This window comes from Palaemon carinicauda, chromosome 42, assembly GCF_036898095.1.
Source record: "Palaemon carinicauda isolate YSFRI2023 chromosome 42, ASM3689809v2, whole genome shotgun sequence".
Lineage (NCBI taxonomy): Eukaryota > Metazoa > Arthropoda > Malacostraca > Decapoda > Palaemonidae > Palaemon > Palaemon carinicauda.
Window position 1 is genome coordinate 45,657,818 of NC_090766.1, and position 9,625 is coordinate 45,667,442.

At 36.2% G+C, this 9,625-nt stretch overlaps 1 protein-coding gene across 2 annotated transcripts in view; it reads right to left on the reverse strand.

Moving 5' to 3' along the window:
- Positions 1-6,305, reverse strand: part of LOC137632943 (uncharacterized) — a 65,310-nt gene extending 59,005 nt beyond the window's left edge. For both annotated transcript variants that reach the window (XM_068365069.1, XM_068365068.1), the window contains exon 1: positions 6,026-6,305. The gene's annotated coding sequence lies outside the window, so the exon portion shown is untranslated. The remainder of the gene's footprint in view (positions 1-6,025) is intronic.
- Between the last annotated feature and the right edge of the window lie 3,320 nt (positions 6,306-9,625).

Sequence of the window (9,625 nt, forward strand, 5' to 3'; positions counted from 1 at the left end):
CCAGTTTGTCCCCCCGTCCAAAATCCCCCCCCCCCCCCCGGGAAAAATATAGCCCAGGATATATATCCCCCCCCCCCCCCCCGGGGAACTTTGTCCCAGGATATTCCCCCCTCTGGCCCAAGATTCCCCCTTTGCTTGGTGGAGGTAAACATTATTTTGGACGGGGGGAAAACCAGACCATTACACCTGGTCATAAAAGTAAGACATTAATTTCAATGTTTTTAGAGTGCGCAGTTCAACATTACCTCTTGCCAGTACAAGTTTGTGTACTGGGAAGGGGGTCTGGGGGCTTGCCCCCCGCTAGGGGTTGTGACCTGGGAAGGGGGGTCCGGGGGCTTGCCCCGGCTAGGGGTTGTGACCTGGGAACTTCTAGGTTAGGTTAGGTGGGTTTGTTAGGTTCTGTACCCTTTTGTACATTTTTATATTTTGTGTGTAAGGTATATGGAAAAATGCTTTAAAATATACATATTAATATTATCGTAGCATTGCTAACGTTAGCAATGGCATCGTATATATATATATATATATATATATATATATATATATATATATATATATATATATATATATATATATATATATATATATATATATATATATATATATATATATATATATTATATATATATATATATATATATATATATATATATATATATATATATATATATATTCCTAATATTTTGTCAAACTTACCGTAGATTATTTAATTCATCAAAATAGTTTCTCTGTAAGGGAGGGTGGGGGAGAAATGGCCTGGGGGGGGAAAATATCTTAGGGCTGAAATTCTCCCTGGGGGAATAACGGCCCAGGCTGCTTTTCCCGGGGGGAAATCGATCCTAGGTTGATTTTCCCGGGGGGATAAATCTCCTGCTACACCAGGTACTGGTACATTTTTCATTTGTTTGTTGACATTCTACGGATCGGTTGTATTCGCTCCCGTTCGTTCGTATGTACATACCAGTTTTAGAATTTCTGCGCATAAACCCCGCCCTTCTACGGATAAGCCCCATTCCCTTTATTTTGACTAATAGGATTACCTGTTTCCTTATAAACCTCCCCCCTTTTTACCCGAGACATTCAAGTATTTTTACCCAAACCCATCAAGTATTTTTACCCGCAACATTCAAGTATTCCACTTGATCTGTCCCCTCTTATACCGTATGTAACCTTTCTTTTACGTAATACCCACATGGACATATTTCGTTTTACCCAAGAATTACTCGTTTTCTTATAAACCCTCCTCATTTTTACCCACATCATTCAAGTATTCTACTTGATTTGACCCTTTTAATACTGTATGTACCCACTCTTTCATGCAATACCCACGTGGACATATTACATTTTACCCGAGACATTCTTCTAATGCCGTATGTTTATGCAATGCCCAAGGACATATTTTTTATCCTAATTATTCAAGTATACTATGAGACTTGACAACGCTAAAGTCGTTCTGTATTAGGTGGTGCAATACCCACCTGTATATTTCTCTTTGTTTCCAAACCCCTTTCAAACGTTTTCTCCCTCATTACTATATTACAATTTATTACCATAAAATAATATTTATTATTCCCTTCATTTTATCTTACTATTTTTTCTGTCATACCTGTTGTCATTACCTTATCACACCCAGTTTTCACATAAATACTTGCTCTAAACAAGTTTCCCATGCAAGTTTACTTTATAGACTACTTACTTTTTCCGTTTATCAATCACGTACCCATACGTATGGAAAGTTGCCACAGGGTGGTTTACATCCCTGTCCCCTTTTCTTATCGCTTCAAGTGCTCGCATCAGTCCCTTCCCAAGCATTTTTCTGTGCTCTAGTGTTTACATGTACTACTATGGAACTTCCTATAGAAACATGTAATGGTTGTAGTTATCGGTAACAAGAAGCCGCAGGGAAATTTCATGAGAATTATCCCGATGATCCCCAGCCTTCGACGTAAAGTCATTATTCTTATTTCAAATTCAATAATCTGGATAGTAAATGCAGTTCATTGGTAAAGTTATATTGATGTTAGTGTGCGCCGCTCAACATTACTGTTTGGCAGTACACACGGTGCTTGATTTTATTTTTTGGCAAGCGAAGTAAGCCCACAACGGAACAAAAATCATTAGAGTTAGGGTAAAACATTACTGTTAGCCTGTGCAGTTCAACATTACCACTTGCCAGTACACATACAGCTTGATGTTTTTATTTTTCACAAGCGAAGCGATCGCATGACGAAGCAAGAATTAGTTTCAGGGTAAACAATATTGAACAGAAAATATGTTTTTCTGTAGTAAATGATGTCAATTCACCAAGTTTGACTTAATTTCAATTACCAGTTTTAGCAAGTGTGTATTGGGGAACGAAGTAGTCGCACTTTTTTTTTTCTTTTTTTGCGGTTGAAATGAGGGTCAAATTTGGTTAAATAATGTTATTAACTACAGGAAAACAAACATTTTCTATTTGAAGTGTTTCCCAGTCCTTAAATATAATTTTACAGAAGTTAAGTGCAGTGGTTAACCCATTAAGTGAATAGGAATTTTTTTTGGATACTCTAAGTGTTGTCTAGTATATGAAGAGAGGAAAAAGTGCAAAGATTATGCAAGACTAATCTGTGTACATGTAGGCAAAGGAAAAAGAACTGTAACAAGAGAAGGATCCAATGCAATAATATTTGGCCAGTTAAAGAACCCAATAACTATCACTATAGCACCTCAACGATTGCGAGTTACAATGTCTTAATACTATACTAAACTATAACAGTGAAAGAAATAAGGGTTAACATATGATACTCTAATTTCTACCGAAACTGGAATTCGCTATAAGAAATGGACGAGTGCTGGCTAGTTTGGTATTTTTCTCCATATGTTTAATAGGGGCTGGGGCATAATAACTTACGTATCGATCTATTAAAATGTGAAGAATGTTTTTCCCTATCAGTACATTGTTTACATCTGAGAGACTGAAGGGGACCTATTGCGCATACGTTTTTTCCCCATGGTTTGGGGAGGTTTCTGTGTATTTACAATGACGTATTTGTTAGGCTTTTTTTTTTTTCTTTTTTTTAAACCAATTAACAGCTTACAAGTACTGTACTTCTTTTTAAGTTCCCGGATGTTGTTCTACAACAGCCATTATTTTCCCACCTTCGTCTTCAGTTTCAAGTTAACCACCATCTCGTAAAGACCTCTCCGAGAGGGAACTTAAGGGAAGCACATCAATCTATTTCGAGATTTAATGTGATTTTGTTTATGTCGGCAATTGATTATGATGGAAATGCTCTCTGTTCAGTGTAAAGCCATTCTTACCCCTGTGAATAACAGCGAAATAAGGCCTCAAAGGTCCGATTCTGACTTACTTTTCATGGAAGGCCAGCACATTCTCTACTGCAAAGCTTTTGAAAAGATTGTCAAGAAAAAAAATGCGATGATGTCAATCATAAGGTAAGGAATTAGTTGTGACTTACATTTTCATAATTGAAGGGTTTATTTGTGATTTTATTTATCATCTAAGGATTTATTTGTGATTTACTTTTAGTTTGTGACCTGGGAAGGGGGGGTGTGGCTAGCAGTTGTGACCTAGGAAGGGGGGTCCGGCTAGCAGTTGTGACCTGGGAAGGGGGGTCCGGGGGATTTGCCCCCGGCTAGGGGTTGTGCCCTGGGAGCTACTAGGTTAGGTTAGGTGGGTTTTTGATATTATTGTACTGTATTACAGGGCAATGTACCCTAAGGAAAAAACTACTTTAACTATACAAAAAATTCCGCTCTTCGAAAATAACACTCATTCCCGTCGCAAATGAATAGTTTCATAAATATATATGTACATATATCTATATCCAACGATAATGGGGGACCCCCTGTGGAAATTCGGGGTTTTGAGTGGGGAAAACATACTGGGGAAACAGTATATAATGGTGAAACAAGCCTTTTCTTCTCTATACAATACCTTCTTGGATGTAGAATAAACCGATGAAAAAATACGGTAATACTGAATTGCGTAATCTAACATTAACAATGTTAGCGTAACATCCTAATATTAGCAGTGTTTTTCATTTATTTTTTGTTATTCTACAGGTTGGTTGTAGTCGCCCTCGTTCGTTTGTTTGTACATAGCAAGTTTCGACCTTTTGTGCACAAACTCCTCCTCCACTAATAGGATTTCTTCTTCTCTACCCGCCAAATTTAACTATTCGACTTCACCCGCTTTATTCAAGTATATGACTTGATCCAGTATGACTATACCATTCCTTTTATGTAATACCCTCATATACATGTTACGTTTGACCCCAGAATTACTTGTTTTATTATACGATACCTTATGAAATCACCTCACTTTATATTCCCATGAAATATTATTTATCATACACTCCATTTTATCTTGCTATATTACTTTTATACATTTTGTTACTAGCTTGTCTCGCCTCGATTTCACATAAATACTTGCCCTGGACAAGTTTCCCATTCTACTTCATTCATGTTCACTCTCTAGACTCCGTTGTTTTCCCGTTAACCAATCACGAACCCATATGTATGGAATGTTTGCACAGGGGGGTGGGGGTTAATATTTCCCTACCCCCTTCCCTTATCTCTTCAAGTGTCTTTTCATACCCCTTCCAACGGATCCTTTTCTGTGGAAACCTTTGTCCTAGTCAGGTCTTTGTTGTTTCAAGTGAGGTTTTTTTTTGGAATTTACGATGGAAGCTGCTAAATTTCAAGGGGAATTTTTTGATACGTCATCCAGTGTTGATGATTTCATTAAATCACATAATGTAATACCCCAACGTTTACAGTGTCCCAAGTACCATTCATAGAAGCTAAGACGTCACAGTCTCAACACCCCGGTGACCCACAAGTTTCGCCGTCCGGGACATAAAAGTAAGTCATTAATATCTTTAATTTAAATGTTTTTAGTATGCGCAGCTCAACATTACCATTTGCCAGTACAAGTTTGTGACCTGGGAAGGGGGTCCGGGGGCTTGCCCCATCTAGGGGTTGTGACCAGGGAAGGGGGTTAGAGGGGCTTGACCCCGGTTACGGGTTAAGACCTTGGAACTACTAGGTTAGATTAGGTTAGGTGGGTTTGTTATGTTCTGTACCCTTTTAAAGGGTATATGGAAAAATGCTTTAAAACACATATGCTAATATTAGCGTAGCATTGCTAACGTTACCAATGTCAGCGTAACATTGCTAATGTTAGAGTGCGCAGTAAATACGTTCTTGATGAATGAAGTGAGGATGGAATTTGAACAGGAGCCATTACAATTAAACATTTTAACAGAAAATATATGTTTTCCTGTAGAAAATATTGTGATTTACCGGGTTTTCACCTTCATTTCATCCGCAACAACAGCAACCAGTTCGGCTACTTGAAATTAGTCGAACTGGTTGTTCTGTTGGTTTGCGGTTGAAATAAAGGTCAAATTCGGTTAAATCATGTCATTTACTACAGGAAAACATTTTCTGTTCGAAATGAGAAGCTGTAATACAGTACAACTTTACCGGGTTTGTTAGGTTCTGTACCCTTCTACAAATCTCAAAAATTAAATAATCCTGTTTTGGCCTATTTGCAGCCATTGACATAGACCATATTTTTTTCCAATTGGTTATCTTGACCTTATTTTACATTTGTGACCATTATAATTGCTGCAAATCACTCTTATGACATTTTTCCACCAAAAAAACTCCGGTTTCCCACTGGGGTCCCCCATAATTGTCTTTATGTAAGGGGCTCCAAAAACTCATGAACGGGTGGTTTGCCCCAATAATATATGGTTCATGTATTTGGCTAGACATTAAAGTATCATATATCCAACGAAATATGTCTAACGTATTTGGCAGAAGCAAAATGAGGAGTTCTTACCTACCAAATTCGCATGTCTGGCCTTGGAACCCATAGGATGGGAGGCATGCATGACTTGACAAGTGTTTGGCTTACGAAAACGTGTCAGAGGATATTGCGCTTTACAGTGTAAAGATGTTACTTTTCTACACATATTTCTATCATAAAACAATAGAAAAACAATTATCTACTGACCTTTCCTGTGCATTTCGCAATAATTGTAACCGCAAATCATTCCAGCCATTTTCACTAGTCGGTTTCTTTAGTTTTCTATTTGTAAACAACACTATTAAGTCACGTCTTCCCAAACTGGGACTAAAAAAAGTATTGCAATAGTACAAAGGTAACTCTAGTTCACTCTTATTTGTAATTATAATTCACTCATCAATTTATATAACAAATTTTGAATGCATTGCAATAAAATGCACTGAACTAACGCAGACTGTCTGTAAAGAACACTTTACTGTTGTCGGAGACTCGGTTGCCACATGCAAGATTATTTCGACTGGATTATTGTACATGAGCCTTAGAATTGTCGTTTTTTAACCAAATTATCGTACACAGTTTCAATATAATTATTAGGGAATTGCGTGATTGACTTATTTCAAAATATTTTGGTATATTTCTTTTAATTAAACACACATATGTATATACTTAAGGTATGCATCGTACATAGTACTGGACCTAAAATAATCGTACATGTAGGATAATTATCGTACGAATTGCACCCCCTGGTCGGAGGCAATTGCAATTTTTATCATGTAAGAATGGCGTCTCTTTAATTTCCTGTACAAGAAAATGACACACCACATTACTGAGCATTTTACCTGCGACATCTTTTGATCATTAGCAGAACTAAAAGGAGGAAGCCTGAGCATTTACACAATATGGCCCGTGGACAACAGATGGCGATAATCTTACTAATATAGGCCTGTTCTATAAGAACAAACATACCTAAAAACAAACCACTAAATACCAAAATTAAACCAAAACAGATTTTCTGAGCCTATGGCTAGATTAGTAAAATACCCTCTTGATTGAGGGTACACTCGGGCACACTATTCTATCTAGTTTCTCTTCCTCTTGTTTTGTTAAAGCTTCTTTTATAGTTTATAGAGGAAATGTTTGTTTTAATTATGTTACTGCTCTTAAAATATTTAATTTTCCTTGTTTCCTTTCCTCACTGGGCTATTTTTCCCTGTTGGTGCCCCTGGGGTTATAGCATCCTGCTTTTCCTACTAGGATTGTAGCTTAGCAGGTAATAATAATAATAATAATAATCTTCAGACAACAGCAAACCTCTTATTACTGAATTTCTCTTTCCCTCTTAATTTAGGTCTTAGGCACAGATCTTATTTCGGATATATGCCATGAAAGGCTTTTCGCATATTGTGCAAATTACATTTGCAAAATTATATATAGCACATTCAATACACGACCAAACGCTCTTCTTCCTATTATAAATGTTTAAAAATAAAGGGATTTTGACGTAGGAAAAAATATATTTTTGGTAAATGTTTGAAAATAAAATCTTATAATATAGGATCAACCTAATCTGGTCGTTGTTTCGTATAAGCCTTCTTCATTCTCTTTAAGGCAACCCATAAGAGAGATATATATTTTTCATTCCCTTTCCTCATTGGGCTATTTTTCCTTGTTGAAGCCCTTGGGTTTATAGTATCCTGTTTTACCAACAAGGGTTGTGGCTTATCTAATAATAATAATAATAATAATAATAATAATAATAATAATAATAATAATAATAATAATAATAATAATAATAAGCCCATAATGAATATTTCACAACGGACCCACTGAGGACATCTATTGGCTTTCTGCCAAAACATCATGTGTTGGTGAGTACGTCTACGATACGAAGTTGCTTCTCTTGCGAGTATCATTTTTTATGTCTTTTATTGGTAATCCTCTTCTATATTTCATATTTGTTACTTTACAACTTCTCATTATATTTTGCATTAGTTACTTTACAACTTCTCATTATATTTTATATTAGTTATTTTACAACTTCTCATTATCATATGGTATACAGATATTAGTCCCACTCTTTGGAAATTTTAATACCCACACAGGATTCATTAAGAGAGCATTATTATATTTCAAATTTCATTAGAAATAGCCGAACTATCCACTACATATACAAGCATTGTGTGGGTTTGTGGCACGGAATAATAATAATAATAGGCTAATAATAATAATAATAATAATAATAATGATGATGATAAGCAATGACTGGGCGTAAAAGTTTACCATGAATCAGTTCGGTTTCATCAAAATCACCCACACACGTCAGTGGGTGGGACCAGGCCTCTCGCATTGGCTAGAAGCTGCCGGACAGGGCACCAGTCACCTGTTGAGATACTAACGCTTGAGAGTTCTTAGATCATTTGACTAGCCAGACAGTACTACGTGTCATATTGTCTTTGCCTACACATACACCGAATATTCTGGCCTATTCTTTCCACATGCTCCCCTGTCCTCATACAGCTGATAACACTTGAGACAAACAAACAATTTTTCGCTCAATTGGTTAACTACTGCACTGTAATTGTCCAGTGGCTACTTTCCTCTTGGTTAGGGTAGAATAGATTCTTTAGCTATGGTAAGCAGCTTTTCTAGAAGGATACTCCAAAATTAAACCATTGTTCTCTAGTTTTGGGTAGTGTCATAGCCACTGTCTTAGATTCGAGTTTTCTTGCTTGAAGTTGCACTCAGGCACGTTGTTTTTATTTCTTTTCTCTTCCCCCTGTTGTTATTAAGCTTTTATAGTTTATATAGGAAAGATCTAATTTTATGTTGTAAATATGCTTAAAATATTCTACTTTGATTATATATATACATACATACATACATACATACATACATACATGCATATATATATATATATATATATATATATATATATATATATATATATATATATATATATATATATATATATATATATTATGGAGTCTTGCATTGTTATAGAAGTCCTCTTAGATATGTAAACTTGATTAAGTCAGTTCATGAGCATAGAAAGTGCAAAGTTAATGTTAGTGGAATCCTATCATATGTATTTCCAGTGAACAGCAGTGCTCAGACTGGATTGGTAATAGGAAATTATATAACCTGGAGTATGCTGATAACGCTGTCCTTTTTAGCAGAACACCACGGGATTTGCAATGATCGCTTACCAGATTGCATGAAATATTCCAGAAGTTTGGGCTCAAGCTGAATAGAAGAAAGACAAGACATGACGAGAATGGAATATGCAATGGAAGATAACATATTATCTGAAAGAGAAAGAATTAATGAAGTAGATTCATTTAAGCATTTAGGAACTATGATCTTCAATTATTATTACACAGGGTCTTTAGAATTAGTTTAATGTAAAAAGGCAAATCCGACAATAGTGTGAAGCTTTGTATAATTAAACGTGAAGCTTCTTCAAATTAATTTAGGAATTAAAATTGTCACCAATACTTACAGAGCTGTCAACCCCTTCTGATGCCAATGCATCAGATAACTAAGTGGGGTCCAGGCTCCTTGTGGGGGGTTGTAGGGGGCCTTGCCAAAAATTATTTTAAAGATTTTTTCAGGGGCATTTGAAGGGATTCTGTTGGCATCATTCTCATAGAAATACATTACATGCAACAGATAAAATAGTGATATAAATCCACATACCAGATTAAGGTGACAGGTCACAGTTGCCTTTGGATCCTTGCAGTCTCTCACCAAGTGAGGGCCTCGAAATATAAACCACTGACCCTTTGCCATTGGTGCCTCTTCCTGCTC